The following is a 26,379-nucleotide window of genomic DNA, read 5'->3' as shown; positions in this document are numbered from 1 at the left end:
ACGAGCATTGGTGCCGTAAACCTGTGGGGGGTAAACCCTCCTCCCCAGACGTCTTCGGCCTCTCCTCATCTGTGGGTCGACATGGCAGCAGACCTTCTTCTAACTTGATACTGCCTGGGAATAGCAACCATCATGACATGCTGTCAAACTAGTAATGCCCCATTAAATTTTCTCACTGACCTTGTAAGGACACTGCAATGACAGATAAAAGTGCTGTTAGCAAGTCGGAGCTTCGCACAGCGTGATGTGCTCAATTGTTGCAGTCAATGCGACATGTGATGTTGGAGCCTCATCCCTCCATTTAAATATGCCACCAATACTGTCTGCTGCACCCTGGGAATGCCAGGCTTTTCAGACGTTTCCTGGGGTGGGCGTTTAATGAGGCATTAGATCCGAATTTTGCATCTGGGCCACTAGCGGATGGTTGCACGATGATTGACGTCTTGATTTCAGTGAAACTAAATGGCGGGCGGTAAGTTTTTGCGCCACCGCAAACTATGAGCCGAATTTACTGACCGGGGTGCAAACAGAGGCGCAAACCAGCCAAAAGTCCAGCCCAAATTAAACCAAGACTCCGTCTGCCCTCTCAGGCAGATGTAAAAGATCTCGTAGTACTATTTGAGGAAAAGCAGGGGAATACTCCCCGATATTCTGGCCAACATTTATCCCTCAACCCATGCCTAAAACAGATTATCTGGTCATTTATTTTGTTGCAGTTTGTGGGAGCTGGCTGTGTGCAAATCGGCTGCTGCATATCCTACAGTACAACAGTGTCTATATCAAAAGTATTTAATTGGCTGTAAAACACTTGGAGATGTTCTAAGATTATGAAAGGTACTATATAAATGCAAATTCTTTCTTTGTCAGTTCCGAGCAGCATTGATGGAAACCTGCAAGCAGGTCACTTGTCCACCCTTTCAGATGTAGCCAGCACATTTCTACTCCAGTCATTCACCTGGTTTCTTACCCAAGTGCTTTTCCTTCCATACAGCTGTCCTCTACAATTTCTCTCATTTCTTACCAGCTCTTTTGCCTCTTTCCATTCTCTCCAAGTTCCAAGTGAGATAAAAATTGCACTCATGGGACTAGAAATTCGTCTCGGGCGGTGGTGCAAAACAGGCGGTATCAGAACAGCTGCCCATTATACACAGCATCTGAAATTCAGTTCCATTCATTCCATCGATCCAATATTGCCTGTTTTGCACCAGCGCCCGAGATGAATTTCTAGGCCATGGTCTTTACACCACTGCCATCAAGCTCTCGATTAACAACCTTCTGACTTACCATCTCTCTTTTCCTCTAGTTGAGAGGGATACAAGCCACAACTCCTTTGACCCCTAAGTGTTCCTGATGCACTGTAATCCACAGACTTACCTCCCCAGGTTTCTAGGCCTGCCAATTTATAGAAGATTCCCTATCCAGTGCATAGAAAGAGAACCTTCGCTGATGTTTCTTGCTCACCTGTGGTGAACATTTACTGTTACATTAAACCTGCATCGGGATTTGCAGTGTGGCAGGGCTTATTTTCTCAGGTTTCTGATTCAGTTTTTTTTCTCTCCCAGGAGATTACATGGCTACGAAGTACTAATCATGATGCTTCAGGCATCACGAATGTGGGGCAGGCTTGATGGATGAGCTATCTTTTCCTGCCTGTCATTTTTGTATCGTTGTATATATTAAAACACTAAAATAATTCTGAACATCTGGGGGTAGAAATTCATTAGCTCAGCACCCCCGGAAAGGGTTGGAACAGGGACTCTAATGGGGTTCGGAGCTGCATTCAGTGTGCTGGTGCCGGTGGTGCTGACCAGTACTGCCCGGGGGCATCAAGCCAGTATGCAGCGCCCCTGGTTTCGACATCACAATGATTTTTGTTTGGTGCTGACCCTGCCCTAGTGGGACCGCCTGGGAAAGCGGGCGGTCCGAGCTATTCCGACGGCTGTGAGGGAAGGAATTAATACATCAGGTATTGTTGTTATTTTTTTTATTTTTGCGGGTTATATTTATGTGGGGTGAGCAAGGTATTGGGAATGTTTTTTGTGGTTTTCTTGACTATTTTTTTTCCCCAGGGAAGCATCTCTTAGGGTGCTCCAGAGGGGTGTGGAACGCCTCCCTTAGCATTCCGCTCCACACTCAGGGCCCAGCTGCTGAATTTTGGGGCTACAGACGCAAACCATTTCCTGGCACAAAATTTACAGTCCTGCCGCTATTAGCGCCCTAATTAGCCCCCAAACGAATTTCCACCCCCTGAAACGCTAACTCCCATTGGTGTTGGGCAGTAAATTACTAGAAATGCAAACTATCCTCTGAAGATTCGGTAGCAAATAAATAGCTAGATTAAAGATTAATCTCATCTAACTCCATACAATCTGGCCTATACACCTGCTTGTAAAGCAGTACAAGTACTTACCGAGTTAACATGCAGAGATAAAATTGAACGAGAAGTGACCAATCGATCATTCTAAAATGAACACTCTAGCCACCAATGTAAAATCCATGCATTGGTAACATTGGCAATCCACTAGGTACTTTCAGCAGCAGTACCGATAGCTCAAGTGAAATATGACAGCTCACAGTCACAGAAAAATTCAAGCTCATCACGAATTCGAACATCATTTTCCACTTAGTTCACAATAGGGGCTCTAAATTTGGAAGTCAATACTTTGCCACCTGATTGCTGCCAAGTGTAACATCACACTGGAGACTGTAGGAGCATTAGTAGCAATATTTCAGTAATCCTGCATTTTCTGATATGAGTTTAATAGAGTGGTTTAACACTTTGAGTTACCGAGTTCAACACTTAAGTTAACCGATATACTTAACCTACTCCCAGTTTATCTAAATTATAGAAGGAACACCGATCAATTGTGATTAGCATGCCATTTGGCAGTATTTTAGTCCCCTTTATTACAGATCAAAATTGAACCAGTTTTTATCACCATTATCTTGCCAAACACAGTCAGGTAAATGTTGTGAGACTCCACTCCCAGCATGGAGTCTCACTCATGGGAGCATGGATTTAAGAACTAGACATGGAGGTCTGCATATCCGATTTGCGGCACTCCCAAGTTTCTAATCATTTATTTCAATTTACCATAAAATCAGGTATGCCACAAATTGGACATGCTAACTTTCACACTGAATTCTCCAGTCTATCAAGCAATAGTCTGCACCAGAAGCGGAGTTATGGAAAATAATCTCTATTGTTTCTTATCATTTAAAAATCATTTTTTATGTAACAGCAGCCCTTGTTCTGTATGAGAAACAACAGGGGGAACAGAAACAGCAAGGACAGAGAATGAGGAAATCTAGAAGGAGCTGATATCCATGTGAATGGTCAAGGATGGATTATCTGGCATTATCTGAGGGGCACTCTGTCGGGACATTTAGGCAAAACGGCAAAATAATGGCAGAGATATGCCATATGCAAGTTCTAGATTTATTAGTTTCGCACTACTGCTGCAAAAGTGACAGTGGCCTTTTGGTTTTGATATTGGCTACTTATAAGCATTTGAAGGATGTGATATTAATCAGGCTGGTTATAGCTGAATCCCAGCAGTGGTAGTTATACACTCTGGAAGATTGGCAGATTCATTCATTTCTGCATAGGTGCAGAGAAATAGTTGGGTATGCAGCAAACATTTTATGTCATTGCAGGTTTACTTTGGATTCGATGAATCATACTAACATAGAGACCATGTTGCCATCAGTGGCACATATTAACAATGTGTAAGTGGTTGTGGTGCCAGGAAAATGATTATTACAATTTGTAACAATTCTGAAGGGGTGGGCTTTGGAAAGGTGGAGTAATGGCTCCTCTCACCTATGCGGAAGTTGAGAATATAAGGCAAGTTTGGAAGATTCTAGGAAGAGAGAGAGCAAAGCAGAAAGACTATTGTGTTCTCCATCACAAAGCCTATTTCCATCACCATGACATTGCCAGTCTCCACCCCTGCCTCAGCTCATCTGCTGCTAAAACCCTCATCCATGTCTTTGTTACCTCTAGACTCGTCTATTCCAATGCTCTCCTGCCTGGCCTCCCATCTTGCACCCTGCATAAACTTGAGCTCATCTGCTGTCTATATCTGAATTCAGACCAAGTCTGTTCACCCATCACTCCTGTGCTCGCTGACCTACATTGTCTCCTAGTCCAGCAATGCTTTGATTTTAAAATGTTCATCCTTGTTTTCAAATCCTTCCTTAGCCTTGCCCCTCCCTATCTCTGTCAGCTCCTCCAGCCCTACAACCTGCCGAGATCTCAGTGTTCCTCCAATTTTGGCATCTTGCTCATCCCCGATTTTAATCCCTGATTGGCGGCCATACCTTCAGCTGCCTAGGCCCTAAGCTGTAGAATTCCCTCCCTAAACCTTTCTGCCTCCTTACACTCCTTAACATCGACTTCTTTGGCCAAGCATTTGCTCAGCTGTCCTAATATCTCCTGATGTGAATCGGTGTCAAATTTTGTCTGGTAACACTCCTGTGAAGAGTCTTCGATTGTTTTACAGCAATAATCAGTGCTATAATTATTGTTGTTGTTGGAGAAGGTCAGTGAGGTGGGAAGCTTCTCTTCTGAGTCTGGTAATTATCTTCCCAAAGCTAGTGTCTCATCACAGAACATACAGCAAAATCATATTTTTGGAAACTGTTTGCAGGCTGATTGATGCCATGATCTCCCTACTCTACATACTTCCGGCAGACACTTACTGTGCGTGCGCGGGCGCTAACACCCTCACCAATATAGCATCCGGCTGTAAGGTTATAAATCTTCAGAGAAAGCACAGAAGGAAATCATGAACAAAAATTTGATTAATACAAGCTTTTGGAATTTAATACAAGCTTTTGGAATTAAACTGGACAATGGGAGCAAAAAGGCGCCAGCCTTAGGGCAAGTGATGATTCACCCCAATTAAGAACATTCTGTGGTCAGGAAACAAAACTGACTTTATGAATAGCAACAATGGAGTTGTTACATGAGACCCTGGACTTGATTGACCAGGGTGGGGAAAAACAAGCTCACTGGAGATGCCAAGTCTGCAAAAAGACCGGACAACAAAGGAATCACCACAGATGCACATTTTTGGGGAATGAGGTATTAAGATGGGGAGTCATTTTGAGTCTCGCAGACTCCATGTGCAAACTGGGAATAGAAGAGTCCATTATTGCAGTCAATCAACCAGGATCACCACAAAGCCACATATCGATACAAACACTTTATTAGACACCGCAGTGGCGGAAGATCAGTTAAAACCTGGATATAAATATGCGAGCTAGAAGTAGCTCAACACAGAAACACAGGAACAGACAGAAGAAGTAGAAGGACACGTGCACACACAGAAGGACATGTAAGAAGAACGTACATGGAAGGAACAGCACTGCAGAGAACGGCCAGAAGAATAAACAACCAGTCACGGAACCAATGACCATGAACTTACAAGCTACAACCAGGAAGGATGATTGTATGTTTCTAGTCGATTTTTCTCAGAAGTCTAGTTCTGTAGTTTTGGTTAGCTTTTCTGCATAATAAAACTGACACTGGATTAAGCCTAAATTTTATACCGCGTGTTGTCCTTTTCCCCTATAGGTTCCAAGGTCAAAGAATCAGGGTAGAGTGTAAAACAAATACACGCCCTACAGGCACAATTTGCCCCACAAGTGTGCACACGCGCATCAGCGCCATTTTGGCACCTAAATGATACCCGTAGCACCCAAAAAATAGCTACTACCATTCCGAATTTTGCTCCTGGCATATTTTTATTGGTGATGAAGAAAGGTCAGTGAGAACACAAACAGATTTCTCCATTTTGTGAAGTAGAATTGTCATTCCTGATACAGATTTTCACATCCAACAAGGTCAGGGTGCTTGACAGGATTTCTCCCTGTTAACTTTAATGGATGGAAAATCATATGCAGTGTGCTTGACCTCCCCTGGGATTTGAAGCTCTGAGCTGGGAATGTGAATTTGTAAATCTATTCCTACATTCGAATTGACTTTTTCATTCACATTACCAAACGAAGGAAAATATGTACATGTTTATGCTTCATTATTTTATTCAGTAACTTCATAAACGTAAACATGCTTTTTATTAAAAAATATCTGCTGTTGTGTTTCTGTATCTTACTGCTCTTCAGAGGTGAGCCTAGGTCATTTGGGATTCAAGCACAAACTGCACAACACACTTAACCACAAATCACGAGCACCAATACTATTAGCACCTGTACGGGATTGTGGAAACCTCATAATATCAGCACCCACAAGAGAATTTACGTTACATAGAGAAGGTTGCACAACTAGAGAAGCTATCTTAATTTGTAAGCACTACAGACCTTTGGCACATGTCGAGGAACAGATATGGAGGTCAGTGGACACTCCTTCCAGGAAGCATAAAAAGGCTATGAAAAGTTCGCTTGATTACTTTCAGCATTTGACAGCCCAGAGCTTGGAGATCTGTGGGATGCTACACTGCTGATTGACTGCATTCTGGTCCACTCTGAATGAAGCACCACTCGATAATAATGACTGGCAATGAGCCCTTTGTGTTTTGACACATGCATAGCTGGCAATTTCGTTCCGAGTTACTCCCGCTCTGCCACTGTAACTTTGGGAATGACTCTGAGGAAATTCCTGGATGTATTCAGCAACAGAGTGTAAGCTACTTTGAGAGTCTACCTGAAATGGATAAACTCTCCAAACATCAGATCTTGGAGAGTGATTGCAATCTAAGGAATTGTTCGGACTGCCATTCAGCTTGGTGGTAGCCAGATGGATGGGCACCTTGAGCAACTGTGAATCACTGCAACACAAAGCTTGGAACATTGCAGCAGGGCAATGGTCCTCAGAGCTGTGGTTTGTCTGATGGTGATGGTTACTCCAAGCAACATGTCCTGGGAAACACTTGTAGAAAACATTGAACACCCAACAGAGATAGTTCAGGGTATTCCTTGTCTTCATGCATGGAACTGATCCTTTCTTTCATTTCAATTAATTTTACATTTCATTCAGGGTGTTATGAAATCCGAGATAGTTATCCCAAATGCAAGTACAAGTATGCACAGGTTGGACCTCTCATGTCTGGCACCCTCGAGACCTGACATGCAGGAGCAGAGAATTTTCCAAACCACGGGAGGTCGCGCTGGTACCTGTAGACAGTGCCCGGGCTCCTAAACCACTCTGCCACCGCTCTGGCTCCAGCTCAGGCTGAGAAACTCGGGCCTTGCTCTCTCTCTCCCTGCAGCAATGAACACCGAGAGCCAGAAAGCACGGGAAACCGGGACGCCACCCACGCAAATCGGCAGTTGTGCACTGATCACTGAGAGCCAGGAAGCACGGGAAACCGATGCTGTTGCTGAAGCCGAACCACCAGAGAAGTCCAACCTGTAATTTTAAAAGTTATTGGGCTCCATTTTCCCCAAAGCCTTTTTTTTGGCGTACTTGAAGAGTTACGCCCGTTTTTTGGGGGCCCAAGTATGGCAAAAAAAAATGTTCTAAGTTTCCCCATTGGATTTCTTCATTTTGGCGCACCTGTCCTTTAGTTTTGGGGTGGAACCTTGATCTGCGCCAAAAAGATCGGGTTGCCACGGTAACTAGGGACACAATGCGAACTGAGGTTGCAAAGTGAAACATACAGCCAGCTCCCAACACATTAAAACATATTGCATCAACTTAAAAACACATTAAAATATATTGCATCAACTTACCTCCAATTATTAAAGCTGGTCCCACTCCCCGCCACTAGCCCTGTTGGAAGGGCTTGCCGGTCTACTTGCCTAGCCTGCCCCGAGCCCCATGCCAGTGCTGGGGTCCAGCTCTCCCACCACCCCCCCCACCCTCCAGCCCCAAGTGCCTTGCTGGTCCCGGTTCCCTGCCTCAGCCCAGGCCAAAGGGCTTGCCGGTCCTCTCCCCCGCTCCTAGCCCAGGCAGAAGGGCTTGTCAGTCCGCTCCCCTGCACCTAGCCCTGGCTGAAGGGCTTGCTGGTCCGCTCCCCCGCTCCTAGCCCTGGCTGAAGGTCTTGCTGGTCCCGGTCCCCCGCCCCAGCCCTAGCCGAAGAGCTTGCCGGTCTACTCCCCCTCTCCTAGCCCTGGCCAAGTGGCCTCCTGGTCTGCTCCCTCGCCTCTATCCCAGGTCAAATGGCCTCCTCCCTCCTAATCCACATATCTAACTACACCCGAAAGGCTTCCCCCCACTCCCTCTCTCCCACCCCACACCCCCTCCCCCCCACTCAACTTCCACCTCACTCTCCCATCCCACCTCCCACCCCTCCCAACTCTCTCTCTCCCTCTCTTACCTTTCCTGCTGCTGCTATCCAGGCATCTGCTGCATTTACCTGCGCCAATTTCCTTACCTGCGCCAATTTCTTTAACTCTCCAGAAGGTTTTTCTGCAGAGGCCACATACGCTGGCCTAAGCAGAACTGGAGTAATTCTCAGCTGGCCAAACTTGCCTAAATGGCCAGAATTGGCGCAGCTGGCAGGTTACGCCCCCTTTGGCTGAAAAAAAAACTTACCTAAAAAAATCGTAACTAACTGAGTTACACTGGTGCAAATTGATTTGGGAAACTGTTTTTTTAAACTTAGGCCAAAAAAAAGCAGCCTGCTCAAAAAAAATGGCGCAAATCACTGGGAAAAATTGAGCCCATTATTTGGAATATCATATAGATTTTCATATAAGATTAAAAATAAAATATTAGGCAGGAATCTGGTCGGCACCAGATCCATGAATTGAAGTGAAGTTTAATGAGGTTGTTCTGAAATTCTTTGCCAACGTTTTCCAGTTCTGACAAAAGGTCACAGACCTGAAACGTTAACTCTATTTCTCTCTCTACAGATACTGCCTGACCAGCTGAGTATTTCTAGCATTTTTTGTTTATATTTCAGATTGCCAACATCTGCTTTTTGCCTTTTGTATTAGAGTATCAGGGCCTGGACCCTCATCCATAACCAGGGAAACAACCCATTCTTTGGTGATTTGAAGATGAATACCTATTTCAATATGGAGATGATCTTGTTTTGCCTGCAGTGACTACACTTGAAAAGTAATGTATTGATTATGCAGCACTTTGGGATGCCCTGAGGACCTGAAAAGCATTATATAAATGCAATTATTAGCAACCATAAAGAAGTTAGCAGTATCTGGTGGCCTATACTGCAAGGCACTGATAGACAATTAAGGCACCTAAATTTCTACTTCAGCAGCAAAATAATTGTTTAATAAACAGTGTAGGGATTTGTGATCCTAGTTTTGGAGTCTTGTAGAGAGGTGATACACCATAGTTTCATATCATAATGATGATCTCCCAAATACGAGCCTCCGTTTGGCTCCAATTCGAAAAAAATATGGGAATTGCTATGTTAAGTCCAATTATTTTGAAATAACCTGTGAAGACCCACGTGAAGCACTAGATAATAGTGTTTTCAACTTCTCCGAATGCAGTTATATAGAGAACAAGGTTTGCTGAGTAATAATTTGGCCCAGATGAGCATTATAACAAAAACAACAATAACATAATTTATATAGCGCCTTTAAGGTAGTAAAACATCCCAAGGTGCTTCACATAGCATATTTGGGCTTATAGAACTACAGCCTTTACTCAGGTACTTAACTGACACTACTGTTGAACTCTATCAATTGGACAGATTAATTTACTGGTGGTAGTAAGTCAGTCTGAATATTGCATCATAGCGGTTCAGCAGTAATGAAACATGATAAACGTGCCAGTAACTGCCTAATGCGACTTGATGCTTTCAAGCCTGAGTATATGAGCCAAGGGCTCATAGCTAATCTCATCAAATGGTCTGCAATGCAAGCCAGCTGTGAAATATTTTTTGGAATTGAAGCTGCTGTTTCAACTCTTTGTTTTGTACATTTGCCGCAAGATTAGAGCCTAGAAATTGGGGAACGCTGGAAACATATTGGATAATGGCCACCGGCCAAGGGAGCACAGGCAGTACTGGCATTTTGGTACTGCCTGCTCATTATCATCAGCGTGGTGGTGATTTGATAGTGTAATGCGCTCTTTGCAGCGCCAATGTAAAAGAACGCCAAGGTCGCCTTGGTCTCCCGCTCGCAGTGTAGGGGAGCAGGGAAAGAAAGGAGTGACCCGAACAGTTGCTGTGCATGCTCCAAAAATAGTAGCTGCCACCCGATGTTTAGCGATATTTTGTTTGTTTATGACACGAATGCAGATAAATGAGATTTTATCACAGATCATTTTCAATTGTTGCAATGGAGCTCACCCATTGATATACTGACCCATAAACACTGTAGGTCTCCCAGAAATCTGCCAGAGAATGCAAACCACCACCCCTGTCCCCCACCCCCCCCCACCCCCTCACACACCCCACTCCTTATGAGTAAAGAATGAAAGTTTAGAATCATAGAATGGTTACAGTACAGCAGGAGGCCATTCGGCCCGTCGAGCCCATGTGGCACTCTGCAAGAGCACTTCAGCTAGACCCACTCCCCCAGCATTTCCCTGTAGCTTTGCAATTTTTTTCTTTCAGATGCTTATCCTACTCCCTTTTGAAAGCCACAATTGAATCTGCCTCCACCACTCTCTCAGGCAGTGCATTCTAACCACTTGCTGAGTAAAAAAGCATTCCCTAATGTCGCCTTTGGTTCTTCTGCAATCACCTTAAATCTGTGTCCTCTGGTTCTCGATCCTTCCGCCAATGGGAACAGTTTCTCTCTATCTACTCTGTCTAGACCCCTCATGATTTTTGAACACCTCTATCAAATCTCCTCTCAAACTTTGCTGTTCTGAGGAGAACAACCCCGGCTATTCCAGTCTATCCATGTAACTGAAGTCCCTCATCCCTGGACTCATTCTTGTAAATCTTTTCTGCACCCTCTCTAAGGCCGTCACATCCTTCCTAAAGTACGGTGCCCAGAATTGGACACAATACAGTTGAGGCTGGACCAGTGTTTGATAAAGGTTCATCATAACTTCCTTGCTTTTGTACTCTATGCCTCTATTTAGGAAACCCAGGATCCTATTTGCTTTTTTAACCGCTTTCTCAACCTGCTCTGCCACCTTCAATGATTTGTGCACATATACCCCCAGATCTCACTGTTCCTGCACCCACTTTAGAATTGTATCCTTTAGTTTATATTGCCTCTCCTTGTTCTTCCTACCAAAATGTATCATTTTGCACTTTTCTGCATTAAATTTTATCTGCCACGTGAACGCCCAATCCACCAGCCTATCTCCTCTTGAAGTCTATCACTATCCTCCTCACTGTTCACCATACTTTCAAGTTTAGTGTCATCTGCAAATGTTTTAATTGTGCCCTGTACACCCACATCCAAGTCATTGATATATAATCAAGGAAAGTAGTGGTCCTAGTACCGACCCCTGGGGAACGCCACTGTACACCTTCCTCCAGTCCAAAAAGCAACCGTTCAGCACTACTCTCTGTTTTTGTCACTTAGCCAATTGTGTATCCATGCGTTTTAAAAGAAGAACCTTGGCAAAGGAGGCGTTTGAAGCTCCGGTGTCCATCCTCATAGGTCATGCCAGACTCCTCATGGTCGTTAATGCTGCTGAACGACCTTTCAGCAGCAGCGCTCACTGGCATGATTTAGCTCGGGTGGCAATGCAAGCGGAGAACTCCAAAATGGACGAGCTGGCGTCAACTTCGCATTGCCAGCCGATTGACTTCACACTGCACCTCATTAAAATACTCTCGCCGATATCAGCTAACGGCAGCGCTGATGACCTGCTAAAAATGTCAGCTGTCACGGTACCTGCCACCAGCTGCTGGCAGAGCGCTGACCGCCGTTTTTTTGCCATTTCATGGTGCTAATGGGTAGCGCAAACAACCCGAATTTGTAGGTCCCATGGGCTAGATTTTACACTTTTGTGCATATCGCCCAAAAATGGGTGTTATTTCCAGCGTGGGCGGTAAAAATGGGTTTTCAGATCGCTGGCTTCTCGCCCATTCTCAAAGCACCTAGTCTCCCTTTTTGAAATTGGGTATTACCACGAGTGATATGAAATGGGCGTTAGCGTTAACTCACTCTGACCTTCTGCCGTAAAGTGTCGCCGTCCTTAGCAACGGCATGACAACGCTCGATTTCCGTGATTCAGGAGGTCAAGGGTCATCATGATATGCGCCGAAGAGGAGACAGAGAGAGAGGGAGCTGAGAGGGACTGAAAGCATGTGTGGCTGTGGTGTGTGCTTGTTTGGCTGTTGTGGGAGGTAGGAGGGAGATTCACCAGCAGCAAAAAGCCTACTGTAAGATTCGGCGAAAACATCAGCGTAAACTTTTGGACTTATAAATTTTGAACTTTACTGGTACACATTCACTGTACAGCAGAAGAGCTAACCTGGGCAAGTCTAAACATACTTTAACTTGAATACACATTGGCGGGACGGGAATGAGAATGTCTGAAAGCAGGTTAATTGGGCGCCTTTTGTCATGGAATGGGAACCCATCAGTGAGACACTAAGTGAGGTGGTCAGTGTTTCAGGCCATTGAAAGACAAAGGAAAGCTATTTTGACCACAGATGCATCGGAGCCGCCCATCAAGGGACAGTCCAGTTTGACAAAGGGGCAGGCAAAGACTTGGTTTTTGCTTTTCAGTTGGACAGCCTCAGGCGGGAAGGACTGTTGGACTTTTAGCAGTCTTGCAGGTATAAGAGAAGGCAGTTGGAAGCCATCTCGTGCTCTCCCCTCTTCTACGCCTGCTTGCAATGCACAAGGACCGAGCACACCATCTGGAACGGAGAGAAGAAACCACAATCTACAAGCCAAGAGAGCCTTGCTACTCCGACTGGGAGGCTGATCTTGAGACTGGACTTGAATACCACAGATTGGTACAGACCCAGAAGATATGCCTCATCGGGAGAAGCAGCGAGTAAGCCAGAGGGGTAATTGGTGAGCATTTATCCCAGCCCACACATCTTTAAGACCACTACATAGAGTGAAAGGATGTTGTGTGTCCCAACCAACCTTAGGGGTTTTCAGGGGAGGTGTTTTAGACATAGGTGCTTCGTGTTAGGGGCGGGTTTAGTTAGGCCAAACTGTGTATTGTACTGCATTTGTTTGTTTTATACACCAGGGTATGTGTGGTTTTACTGGGTGCAGGTGTGTGTTTTAACTTTAATAAAAGTATTGCTGATACAGAAATATTAATGATTTCAGACAAATGTTCAGTTTAAATGTTTTTTATTTAATAAAACCTTGTTGCGCATTGGCTCAGATAGCTGTACCGTTGCACGCTGGTGATTCCTTAACATCAAAGGGTATAATTACACTTAACTTCAATCAATGTAAACTTTAACTGTCACCAAGGTGATGCCCACCATTGATGTATGACCAGCACACCCAGCAGTGTGTCAGCCTTGTAAATATCACCAACGTTCTTTCAGGCAAAGCTCTCATTGATGAGCTCCTGACGTAAGGCTCTTACAGCTATCATGCTACCACTGGCCCTTTCATGCGGTCTACAGGGGAGCGGGGGCATGGCTTCAGCGTCAGCCTGATTGCCTGGGCCGATGTCAGCGTCCACCTCCTTGTCCTCCTCTTCCTTTCTGTGGTGAGGTGGACTGTCAGACTCTTCAGGCAATTCTTGTCCCCTCCTGATAGCCAAGTTGTGCAGCATGGAGCACATCACCACGAATTGAGCTACCCGCTCAGGGTGGTATTGGAGGTTTCCTCCTGAGTGGTCAAGGCATCTAAAACGCTGCTTAAGCACTCCAATGGTTTTCTCCACGTTATTGCGAGTGGCTCTTTGGCTCGCATTGTATCGCCTCTCGGCTTCAATGTGGGTGTCACGCAGGGGGGTCATCAGCCAGGTGGCGAGGCCATATCCTTTGTCACCAAGCATCCAGCATTGACCTTGTGGCTGATTGTTAAACAAGTCAGATACAGTGCTCTCACGCAGGATGTGACCATCATGGATGCTGTCCGGAAATTTAGCATTCACTGCCATTATAATTTGCTGGTGGTCGACAATGAGTTGGACATTCAGGGAGTGGAATCCCTTGCGGCTCCTGAAAACTTCCGCATCCTGAAAAGGTGCCAGCATCGCGATTTGCGTACAGTCTATTGCTCCCTGCACATTGGGGAAGTTTGCAATTCTGGAGAATCTTGGAGCCCTCTCAGTCTGTGCCTCCCTGGTCATAGGGAAGCTGATCAAGTCCCTCCTGCGTGTGTACAGGGCTTCAGTGACCTGTCTAATGCAGCAATGTGTGGCATGCTGAGACAGACCGCAAATGTCGGCAGATGAAGCCTGAAAAGAACCTGACGTGTAGAACGACAGTGCCGCGGTGACGACCTCGATGGACAGTGCAGTACTGATGGTGCTGGCAGGCTACAGATCTCCCCTTATGAGCTGGCATACCTCAGTGATAACCTCTTTGTGGAAGTGCAGTCTTCAAAGGCAGGTGGTGTTGGGCAAGTCGAGGTAAGACCACTTGTCCTTGTACTTGTAGGGGGTGTAACGTCTGGTTCTCCTCATCAGTCTGACACATCTTACATTGGGCACATAATGCTGTGGAGTGTACCTTCAGCCATTTCGAGTCTGCAGCATGTAATTGGTCATCAGGAGAGGGTGAGAAAGGACAGGCCCCGTTGCAATAGCTCTCCGTTTTCCATCGATTGGTCACAAAGAATGAATATCCCGATGAAGACACCTATTAAATTCCAATCAGTCACAGCATGGTAAAGATGTTTGTTCAAATGTTCACATCACCTCCAAAGACCTCCAGAGTACATCCAAACTCCCCGGAGGTTGAAGCAGAGCAGCCTTTTAAAGGATGCGACATGTGATGTAGAACATGGCGTCCATAACGCTGTGATTAGTTCCGGTTGGTTCCACTTTTTCCGGGCGTTTTTTTGAGCGAGTGATATTGTGGGCGATATGTGTGCGAAGTAGTGAAAGTGATGCTGGGCGATCTCATGGCCGTTAGTTTCAGCAAATGTGATCTTTACGACAAAAAAAAGTAGGCGTTCTGTATTATTGAATCTCGGCGTTAATTCCGTGCGGAAACTAACGCTGGGCGATATTATGGGCATTGATTTCGCCCATTCTGATGATTCCACCTAAAAAAGTGGGCGGGTGGTATTATTTTTTTCCCGGCGTTACACACATGGGGAAAGTAACGCTTGCCGATAAGTTTCCGAAAAATGTCCAGTTTCCATTTTGTGGCTAAATGGGCGATATATGGGCATTATACGTCATTTCGCAGTAAAATGGACGTTAAGTGGGTGTTAAGCATGCAAAAAAAGTGGAAAATCTAGCCTCAAGTCTCTTGATCCACCCTCCTCTTCCATCTTTTGCTCCATTGATTCATGTATTAGCCCAGTATTACTAGCGGGCAGGGTTATACTAAGGTGCGTCATGCACTACCTTTAAATTTCCAAACACACTCAGGATTAGTCCTACTTAAATCAAAATAGCTACAATAAGTTAAAAAGCTGCAATATTATGAACAATTAACGATATGTTAAAATATATTCAAATTCTTAGGTCTTCATACATTTCCTGTCAACTTTTCTTCATTATAAATTCCTATGTCCACAAGGCCCCGGAAACGGCACCGGAAAAAAACCGCGCGATTCTGGAGCGCCCTGCAGCTCCATGGCAGCTTGGCGCGGCGCCCAGGGGGCGGAGCCTACCACTCGCGCCGATTTTGTAAGTGGGAGGGGGCGGGTACCATTTAAATTAGTTTTTTTCCTGCCGGCAACCCTGCGCGTGCGCGTTGGAGCGTTCGCACATGCTCAGTGTGAAGGAAACATTGGCACTCGGCCATTTTTGTAGTTCTTTGTAGCTGTTTAATTTTTGAACATTTTTTAATAAAAGCACATTGCCCTTCCATGATCAGCACTGAGGCTTCTTGCAGCAGTGAGAAGGCTGCAGGAAGCCTCAGAAGTTGAGGCAGCCATTTCCCGACGGCCTCCCCCCCTGCCGTCGGGAACGGCTTGCTCCTCCCCCCCCGCTGCGTTTGGTCGGTCGGGCCCGCACTCCCTCCCTCCCTCCCCCGCCCGCCGTCGGGAACGGCTTGCTCCTCCCCCCCTGCCGTCGAACAAACGGCTGCCTCAACTTGTGAGGCTTCCTGCAGAATTCTCCCTGGCTGAAGCACTTTCACACAGGTAGGAACATGGTTTATTTAATCTTTTCTTTGCTTATAAATTTTTATTCAGGTTGGATTTATTTGTATAATATTTGTATAAGTATAAATAAGGATTTATTGTAGAATTTAATGACTTCCCTTCCCCCCCTCCCCCCCCACCTCGTTCTGGACGCCTAATTTGTAACCTGCGCCTGATTTTTTAATGTGTAGACAAGGTTTTTTGAGTTCTACAAAAATCTTCACTTGCTCCATTCTCAGTTAGTTTGGAGTACATTTTCACTGTGGAAACTTTGAAATCAGGCGTCAGTGGCCGGACACGCCCCCTTTTGAAGAAAAAATGTTGTTCCAAAGTGAAACTGTTCTAACTGACTAGAACTGCAGAAAAAAATATGTGGAGAATTGCGATTTCTAAGACAGTCCGTTCTCCACCAGTTGCTCCTAAAAATCAGGCGCAAATCATGTGGAAACTTGGGCCCATAGAATGGACACTGTCTGTGTAAACTTGTCATACTGCAATTACACCCTCTCCCAAGTACTGCAGCGCCACCACTGTGGGAGAGTCTAATTGTAGCACGACAAAGTTACATTTTTGCAGTCTGCACCACAGTGTGAACACCACCACCAGCCGGTCCTCACCGCACAGCACTGCCCCCCAGTCATCAAAATCCACGGCACGTCCCTAGACAATGTGGACCATTTCCCATACCTTGGGAGCCTCTTATCAACAAGAGCAGACATTAATGACGAGATTCAACACCGCCTCCAGTGCGCCAGTGCAGTCTTCGGCTGCCTGAGGAAAAGAGTGTTCGAAGACCAGACCCTCAAATCTACCATCAAGCTCATGGTCTACAGGGCTGTAGTAATACCCACCCTCCTGTATGGCTCAGAGACATGGACTATGTACAGTAGACACCTCAAGTCGCTGGAGAAATGCCACCAACGAATTTTCTGCAAGATCCTACAAATCCCCTGGGTGGACAGATGCACCAACATTAGTGCCCTCGACCAGGCCAACATCCCCAGCATTGAAGCACTGACCACACTTGATCAGGTCCGCTGGACAGACACGAGACTCCCAAAGCAAGTGCTCTACTCGGAACTCCTTCACAGTAAACAAACCAAAGGTGGGCAGAAGAAACGTTACAAGGACACCCTCAAAGCCTCCCTGATAAAATGCAACATCCCCACTGACACCTGGGAGTCCCTGGCCAAAGACCCACTAAGTGGAAGAAGTGCATCCGGGAGGGCACTGAGCACCTCAAGTCTCATCGCCGAGAGCATGCAGAAATCAAGCGCAGGCAGCGAGAGGAGCATGCGGCAAATCTGTCCCACCCTCCCCTACCCTCAACGACTATCTGTCCCACCTGTGAAAGACTGTGGCTCTCGTATTGGACTGTTCACCACCTAAGGACTCATTTTAAGAGTGGAAGCAAGTCTTCCTCGATTTCAAGGGACTGCCTATGATGATGAGATGGTGAACACAGAAAATGCCTTATTAAAACAGTACATAAAGCAATCTATTATAAAGTTCAATTTATTAATCATTTGTATGATCTGATTGAAAAGATACAATACACGGCAAATTGATAAGAAGGGGCTAGCCGTAGAGTAATTGAGATCAAAGGAACAGGAGTAAGCCATTCATTCCCTTGAGCGTGTTCCGCTATTCAATTAGATCATGGATGATCCGTATCTTAACTCCATTTGCACACCTTTGTTCCATAACCCTTAATATTCTTGCCTAACAAAAATCTATCATTCTCAGTTTGGAAATTTTCAATTGACCTAGTTACAACAGCTGCAATAACACTTTAAACTCAGTTCATTTCTAAAGACTTTCTAAAATAAGCTCTTGTTTGCATTAGCTGATGATAATGCCACAGTATTTTATCATACACTGTAGCTGACACAACATGAATTCATGTTGGACTGCCACTTTTTGTGGATCTGACTGGCAGCAATATGAATGTACCAGTTTGCAGTTCATTAGTGTTATGCTACAAATTTGCCATCAAATTTACACTGACACCATTAAGAATTTGTTCCTGAATTTAAGGCATAACAATATCATTAAATGTTAGTTCACACTGAGCCCTCTGTTACTGGTAGCATCATCATAAATGCAAAATAAAGTAATTGCTCTCAGGGGTTTCATTAGAAGCAGGCAACAGGGGACCTTAGCCATTGGTCTCTCACGGACTATTTTGTGGCAATATTTCCATGAAATATTAGTTCCAGATTGATAAAATATGTTGTGCAAAGTACATCTTTCCTATCTCCCTTGTTGCTCTTCTCCAGCCAATCTTATTACTTTAATGCTTAATAAAATCCCTAATTCAACTATGCCTGTGCACACAGTCTCAAGTCTCAAGTAGTTCAAACACTGTGCTTTCAATGTTCTGTACAGTATTTTTGTGGCAGTTTTGTGTCCATGTGTGTATAACGCATCCAAGTCTTTAACCATCATGTGGATGGGCATTGGCGGTAGCAGTGGTTAGTCGAGCATCCGCGACCTTTTGGGGTAGAGAATTCCAAAGATTCACTTTGTGGAGTTACACCCCAGCATGAGTTAACACCTCGAGGGCAGGAACTGGACAGATATGTACATAACTCATCTCAAATATTCGGGTACATTGAGTTAGGTCGCAGATCAGTCACGATTTCATTGAATGACAGAACAGGCTCGAGGGGCTAAATGGTCCATTCCTCTGGCTACTGCTCAGTGTTGCTCAGAAGGGCAGCATCGTGGGCCTCCCCAACCTGTGTGAGAACACCACCACAGGTCGGGGCTATAAATAGAGCTGGAGTGCCGGCCCATGGAACATCGTGGGCAAAGGTGCGGCGAATGAGGGTATGGGGCGCAGAAGAGCCCAGGGTCCAGGGGCATCATTGTGATATGTGTGTGCAGTAGAGCAGGACTCCAGTCATCCTGGTTCAACCTTTGCCACTGGATAAAGGTCTAGCTCTGTTGAGCCCGTGTGGTGGCTGATGTGCAACAGTCACCACACGTTAAAAAAATACACGCACAGGAATCTTCTACCCCCTCAATTGGAGTTCAGGACTAGAACATTGGTTCCTTCATTGAAACACCTGTGAACTCTTGTGGAAGCAAGTCATCCTCGCTCGAGGGACCGCCTAAGATGATGATGATTAGTCGAGAGAAATGGGCGAAGATTTTCATCTGCACCACCTTGCAGAATAGATTGCCTGCCCTTTATCGAACCCACCTCATTTTCATTCGATTGATTTCAGTGAAATGAAAATTAGGCGGTTTATAGAAAGGGTAAGCAATGTGTTCTGCCTGATTTCCACCCAGGCATAGACAAAAAATCTACATCATGGAATCAACTGTGAAAACAATTTAAAAATCCCAGATTAGGAACTGAAAACTGATCTTGATGAGCAAGCTGGATATGCTAAATGGCCAGAGTTAAATTCTTCAAGGCTGTGTTCCCTGTATGGAACCTCACTCAATGGGAGAGCAGATCGGAAAATCGAGCATTGACCTTCATGGCAGATCCGTGCTCCCATCTATTTCACAAAACTCACTAATTTTCTTATATAGGTATCCAGTTTCGAATGAAGGAGAGTACATTTGTTTACATAGTACCCAATTGCCAGCAACCCAGTGGTAGCTGCAAAGTATATTTTCTGAAAATTGAGCCTTTTTATTAAAATAAAACAAATTTTAATTCGTTCCTAGCAGATTTCAAATGGTGTTGGTTATGCTGAGTTGGAGGATATGTTCTTATGTAATAATAGGGGTGTTATTAACAAAGTGTGACAAGGATAGTGTTACAGGAGGAGAGTGTGACACTTGCATATAAATTTTGCATATAACACTCACTTCCTTCAAGTGTCACATTTTCTTTCTTTCACATTTGCAGGAAGTGAGTGTGATATGCAAAACTTTTAAGGTATTTCAAATATTTAGGTGACTCATTACATAGGATTATATATGATATATGGCACAAAAACAGGTCATTCGGACCAACCAGTCCATGCCGCCGCTTATTCTCCACTCGAACCACCTCCCGTCTTTCTTCATCTAAATCTAGCCACATAACCCTCTATTCGCTTTTCCCTCATATGCTTGTCCAATCTCCCCTTAAATGCATCTATACTATTTGCTTCAATCACTCCCTGCGGTAGCGAATTCCATATTCTCACCACTCATAGGGAAAAAATCTACAACAATATTACACAAGGCCAACACTTCTGGTGGGACTCAGCCACTGGGAATACTCCATTGTTAAGATCTTGAAACTAAGTTTTAGCATAAATTGAAGTGACTGCAGTAGCATTAGACTAACTTGAAATGTGAAAATAACAACACATTCCAAGAGCAAAGTCAATGGTGATGACTTTAAAAACTGATCATTTCAAACTCAAATTTAAACATTTAGAAATCTTTTACAAAGGGGAGAGCTTACATAGAATGTACAGCACAGAAACAGACCATTTAGCCCAACCAGTCCATGCCGGCGTTTGTGCTCCACTTGAGCCTCCTCCCATCCTTTTTCATCTAACTCTATCAGCATAACCCTCTATTCCCTTCTCCCTCATATGCTAATCTAACTTCCCCTTAAATGCATTTAAATGATTCATCTCAACCAATCCCTGTGGTAGCGACTTCCACATTCACACCACTCTCTGGGTAAAGAAGTTTCTTCTGAATTCCCTCTTTGATTTCTTTGTGACTATCTTATATTGATGGCCTCTAGTTTTGCTCTTCCCCACAAGTGGAAACACTCTCTCCGTTTCATCCCACTTTTCTCGGTAAGCCGAGCGGACTGCAGCGGGCAGGAGTGGAATGCAGCCAGCGGTGTGCGGCGGAGGAGACCTTTTTACTCCAGAATCTTCGGCTCCCGAAGTGTGCACACGCATGCGCGGCTCTCAAGCTCCGCGCCCCGAGAGGCACCGACGAGAGGCCAGAGACTGCCAGCCTGAGATCGCTGTGGGGGGGGGAAGGGGGAGGTGGTTATTGCTGTCGGGCGGCCTGAGATCACTGTGGGGGGGGGGGGGGGGCGGGGTGGAGAGATTGCTGTTGGGGGGGGGGGGAGAGAGCACTTTGGGGTGGCCTGAGGTCGCTGTGGGGGGCGGGGTGGAGAGAGTGCTGTTGTGGGGGGGAGGGAGAGAGCACTGTGGGGCAGCCCGAGGTCGCTGTGTGGGGGGGGGGGGAGGGAGATCATTGTGGGGCAGCCTGAGGTCGCTGTGTGGAGGGGGGGGAAGGGGAGAGCAAAGTAGGACGGCCTGAGGTCGCTGTGTGGGGGAGGGGGGGGAAGGGGAGAGTACTGTAGGATGGCCTGAGATCGCTGTGTGGGGAGGGGGGAAGGGAGATCGTTGTGGGGCAGCCTGAGGTCGCTGTGTAGGGGGGTGGTGGGGGGAAGGTGAGAGCACTGTAGGACGGCCTGAGCTCGCTGTGTGGGGGGGGTTGGGGGGAAGGGGAGAGCACTGTAGGATGGCCTGAGATCGCTCTGGTGGGGGGGAGAGTGCTGTTGGGGAGGGGGGGGGGAAGAGTGCTGTGGGACAACCTGAGATCGTGTGTGGGGGGGGCAGGGAGGGGAGAGCACTGTAGGATGACCTGAGGTGGCTGTGTGGGGGGGCGGGGGGAAAGGGAGATCGTTGTGGGGAGGCCTGAGATCGCTGTGGTGGGGGGAGAGCGCTGTGAGGGGGGGGGGGAGAGAGATCGCTGTGTGGCGGCCTGAGATCGCTAGGGGGGGGAGGGGGCACGGAGATCGCTGAGGGGCGGCCTGAGGTCACTGTGTGGGGGGGAGGGGGAGGAGGAGATCACTGTGGGGGAGGTGGGGGGGAGGGGGGATAATGCCTGGGGGCGGGGGGAGAGCACTGTGGCACAGCCTAAGATCGTTGTGGGGGAGGCGGGGGGAGGGTGGGGAGCACTGTGGGGCAACCTGAGATCGCTGGGGGGTGGGGGGGGGGGGGAGAGCGCTGTGAGGGTGGGGGAGGAGGGAGATCGCTGTGTGGCGGCCTGAGATCTCTGTGGCGGGGGGGAAAGCGCTGTGGGGGAGGGGGGGGAAGAGAGCGCTGTGGAGGGGTGTGGGAAAGTTCGCTGAGGTGGCCTCAGAGTGCTGTTTGCAGGGGGGGGGGGGGAGAGCACTGTAAGGGGGGGCGGGGAGAGATCGCTGTGGGGCGGCCTGAGATCGCTGTGGGGGGGCGGGGAGAGAGATCGCTGTGTGGCGGCCTGTCATCACTGGGGGGGGGGGAAGAGATCAATGTGGGGGGAAGAGACGGGGGGTTGAGAGAGACTCGAGGGAGGTGGGGTGAGAGATTTTTATTATAGTTCATTAATAAAGGAGTAAGTAAGGCTTTATTAGACCATTTATATTATTTCCTAACACTAGAAAATACTACAATCCATTTAAAGATACATCAAACTATAGAGAACTATAAAGATCTGTGTAATATCAAACACCCCTGTCAGCTGTATGTACATACCACCCACTTAAGATCCACTTAAAAGCACTTTCTCCAGGACGGTATGTATTTCCGGCAGTATGTCGGTGGTATGTCATGAATTTTGCACTTTTTGGGCAGTATGTCGGCGGTCTGCATGGGCGGGCAGTGTGCATTCCACCCAACGGTATGTCACTGATGAATTTTCCACCGGGCGGTACATCGAATTTTTTCACCAAAATCACATGTTTGGGTGGTAAGCAGGCGGTGAGCAGTATGTCGATGAATTTCCAGTCCAATATTAACTTAACATTCCACACAACGTAGAGCACAATTAACAGATTCAGCTTTAATATACTAAACCTACTTGTGCTATCTTCCTTAGGACATCACAAACACGCACATATAAGATGGCTTCAACCAGGATCTTGTCAGGTGACCTTGTCACCTGATGCTTTTATTGTATTTACATGAGCAGTTGCATTACCACAGTAGTCCACTAGATGGAGCTTTGTATTACACTTCTCCCTCTTTAATGAAGAAGCAATAATAACAAAATAATCACTATACAAAACTTGCATGGATAAACACAACAAAAGATATGGACTTATTTTGCCATATTTACAAATCAAACGTATCCACTTGTTTTCTGTTTTGAAGAGGATACCTTCGCTCCCAAACAGAACCTTCCAGACATGGTGTCGAACTTTGACTCATTCTAGGCTGAGCCTGAGGAGAGTTTTCTTCCAGGAGTAATTATTGATCTACATTTGAACTCTCTACAACTTCAGACTGTTTGTCTGCCTGACTGAAACTCAGACTTAAATTCTGACTTCCTTTTGGACTTGTTTCCAGCACATCTGATGTACAAGACTATCAGACTCATCAGAAATAATCGAATTATTCCAACTTTTACTCCTTCCATTTCTGTAGGTAAAATATGATCAATATGAACAAACCTAACCTGTACATGATCAAACATCTTGACCAAATATATGCGAGGACCACATATCTTCATTACTCTTCCTGGTAACCACTTTATCCATTTATGGTGATGGTTCTTCATGCTAACCTTCTGATTCAATTTCACACTTCTCTCTCTTACTCTACCTCTATCATGATTCTCTTTCTGTCTTAATTGTTTCTCTTTTACTGACCCTACCAAATTTGGCTTGAACAACGAGAACCTGGTTCGTGGCTGTCATTTGAGAAACAACTCTGCTGGTGTTCTACCAGTAGTTGTATAAAGAGTATTATGATAAGTAGTTAGAAAATTTGCTAGTTTGTGGTCCAACGATAATTGTCGTTTATTTGGCTTTAAATCCAACATTTGCTTGATGAGGGCACATTTTACAATTTGTACTGTGCGCTCTGCTGCACCATTTGAAGCAGGGTATATGGTGGAACTTTGGCATATTTCACACCGTTTCTGCTCATGAATATGCAAATTCTTCTGACACAGTTAATTCAGAGACTAGGGTCCTGAACTTAAGGGAAGGTAACTTCGATGCTATGAGACGTGAATTGGCTAGAATAGACTGGCGAATGATACTTAAAGGGTAGACGGTGGATAGGCAATGGCAAACATTTAAAGAGCACATGGATGAACTTCAACAATTATACATCCCTGTCTGAAGTAAAAACAAAATGGGGAAGGTGGCTCAACCGTGGCTAACAAGGGGAATTAAGGATAGTGTTAAAGCCAAGGAAGAGGCATATAAATTGGCCAGAAAAAGCAGCAAACCTGAGGACTGGGAGAAATTTAGAATTCAGCAGAGGAGGACAAAGGGTTTAATTAGGAGGGGGAAAATAAAGTACGAGAGGTAGCTTGCTGGGAACATAGAAAACTGACTGCAAAAGCTTCTATAGATATGTGAAGAGAAAAAGATTAGTGAAGACAAACGTAGGTCCCTTGCAGTCAGAATCAGGTGAATTTATAATGGGGAACAAAGAAATGGCAGAACAGTTGAACAAATACTTTGGTTCTGTCTTCATGAAGGAAGACACAAATAACCTTTCGGAAATACTAGGAGACCGAGGGTCTAATGAGAAGGAGGAACTGAAGGATATCCTTATTAGTCGGGAAATTGTGTTAGGGAAATTGATGGGATTGAAGGCCAATAAATCTCCAGTGCCTGATAGTCTGCATCCCCGAGTACTTAAGGAAGTGGCCATAGAAATAGTGGATGCATTGGTGATCATTTTCCAACAGTCTATCGACTCTGGATCAGTTCCTATGGACTGGAGGATAGCTAATGTAACATTACTTTTTAAAAAGGAGGGAGAGAGAAAATGGGTAATTATAGACCAGTTAGCCTGACATCAGTTGTGGGGAAAATGTTGGAATCAATTATTAAAGATGAAATAGCAGCGCATTTGGAAAGCAGTGACAGGATTGATCCAAGTCAGCATGGATTTATGAAAGGGCAATCATGCTTGACAAATCTTCTAGAATTTTTTGAGGATGTAACTAGTAGAGTAGACAAGGGAGAACCAGTGGATGTGGTGTATTTGGACTTCCAAAAGGCTTTTGACACAGTCCCACACAAGAGATTGATGTGCAAAATTAAAGCACATGGTATTGAGGGTAATGTACTGACGTGGATAGAAAACTGGTTGGCAGACAGGAAGTAGAGAGTCGTGATAAACGGGTCTTTTCCAGAATGGCAGGCAGTGACTGGTGGGGTGCCACAGGGCACAGTGCTGGGACCCCAGCTATTTACAATAACTATCAATGATTTAGATGAAGGAATTTAGTGTAATATCTCCAAGTTTGCAGAAGACACTAAGCTGGGTGGCGGTCTGAGCTGTGAGGAGGATGCTAAGAGGCTGCAGGGTGACTTGGACAGGTTAGGTGAGTGGGCAAATGCATGGAAGATGCAGTATAATGTGGATAAATGTGAGGTTATCCACTTTGGGGGCAAAAACACGAAGGCAGAATATTATCTGAATGGCGGCAGATTAGAAAAAGGGGAGGTGCAACGAGACCTGGATGTCATTGTACATCAGTCATTGAAAGTTGGCATGCAGGTACAGCAGGCGGTGAAGAAGGCAAATGGTATGTTGGCCTTCATAGCTAGGGGATTTGAGTATAGGAGCAGGGAGGTACTGCAGTTGTACAGGGCCTTGGTGAGGCCTCACCTGGAATATTGTGTTAGTTTTGGTCTCCTAATCTGAGGAAGGATGTTCTTGCTATTGAGGGAGTGCAGCAAAGGTTCACCAGACTGATTCCCGGGATGGCAGGACTGACATATGAGGAGAGACTGGATCGACTGGGCCTGTATTCACTGGAGTTTAGAAGAATGAGGGGGATCTCATAGAAATATACAAAATTCTGACGGGACTGGACAGGTTAGATGCAGGAAAAATGTTCCCGATGTTGGGGAAGTCCAGAACCAGGGGACACAGTCTAAGGATAAGCGGTAAGCCATTTAGGACTGAGATGAGGATAAACTTCTTCACTCAGAGAGTTGTTAACCTGTGGAATTCCCTACCGCAGAGAGTTGTTGATGGCAGTTCGTTGGATATATTCAAGAGGGAGTTAGATATGGCCCTTACAGCTAAAGGGATCAAGGGGTATGGAGAGAAAGCAGGAAAGGGGTACTGAGGTGAATGATCAGCCATGATATTGAATGGTGGTGCAGGCTCGAAGGGCCGAATGGCCTTCTTCTGCACCTATTTTCTATGTTTCTATATTTCTATGTTTCTGAACAGAATTGCGGTCCATTATTAGACATAATTTCTTCTGGGAGGCCATATGAAGAAAACAATCTTCGCAAATTGTCTAGTGTTTTACTTGTTATTTTCCGCTTTGGAAACACCTCTACCACTTCGAATGGCTATCAATCACAATGAACAATTATTTTCCCTCTAGCTCAGCAAAATCTATATG

This window comes from Pristiophorus japonicus, chromosome 5, assembly GCF_044704955.1.
Source record: "Pristiophorus japonicus isolate sPriJap1 chromosome 5, sPriJap1.hap1, whole genome shotgun sequence".
In the NCBI taxonomy this organism is placed as follows: domain Eukaryota; kingdom Metazoa; phylum Chordata; class Chondrichthyes; family Pristiophoridae; genus Pristiophorus; species Pristiophorus japonicus.
The sequence above is the reverse complement of the archived record's forward strand: the minus strand, read 5'-3'. Positions refer to the sequence as shown.